The sequence below is a fragment of the Nannospalax galili genome, unplaced genomic scaffold (genome assembly GCF_000622305.1).
Source record: "Nannospalax galili isolate Female #2095 unplaced genomic scaffold, S.galili_v1.0 scaffold284, whole genome shotgun sequence".
In the NCBI taxonomy this organism is placed as follows: Eukaryota; Metazoa; Chordata; class Mammalia; order Rodentia; family Spalacidae; genus Nannospalax; species Nannospalax galili.
This window is the reverse complement of record NW_008354281.1, coordinates 1,616,919-1,617,559: the sequence shown is the minus strand read 5'-3', so window position 1 is coordinate 1,617,559 and position 641 is coordinate 1,616,919.

Here is a 641-nt window from a genome sequence, read left to right as displayed (position 1 = left end):
GGGGAGGGAAGGGTATATGAGGAACCTAGGGGATAAGGAGAAAGAAGAAGCTCAACAGAGGTAGGATCATAGGAGGAAGGGTATTATTAAGGAAGAAAGGGGGGGAAGTGGGGGCACCTTAAGTGGGAAAACCATGATAGAGGGGTGAGACGATACAAGAGAGAAACAATGCCTAGCTAGTCACAAAAAACCAGAGGGAACCATGTTATTCCTACAGTCTACTGACAAACTATATATACCAGATCAAGAAGTATTTTTGTAGGTAAGGTTTATCTAAGAACAATTGGTCTTTGCCCAAGATTTATCTACATGGTACACAATAATTAAAAGTACCAGACTGGTGGAACTAACCTTGGATGTTTAACAGACATACTTTGAGGCCTATACTAATTTGGTCAGAGGGACATAAAGGACACATTTTGCTCCTTGCCCTCCTAGGTTGACTGGTTCCAGCAGACTATGAGCATCTCTCAAAATATCCTGTGATTTTGGTGGGTTACCTGTCCCCTTGATCAAGGAGGCCGAGGAGACCCCACCAGATGGACTTGAACCAGTGTCCAGTCTACAAAGAGGAGGGTCAACACAGAGGAATCATTTCCTCCATACTTCCAAGCAAAGCCAGCCATGGTCGAGCAGGACCT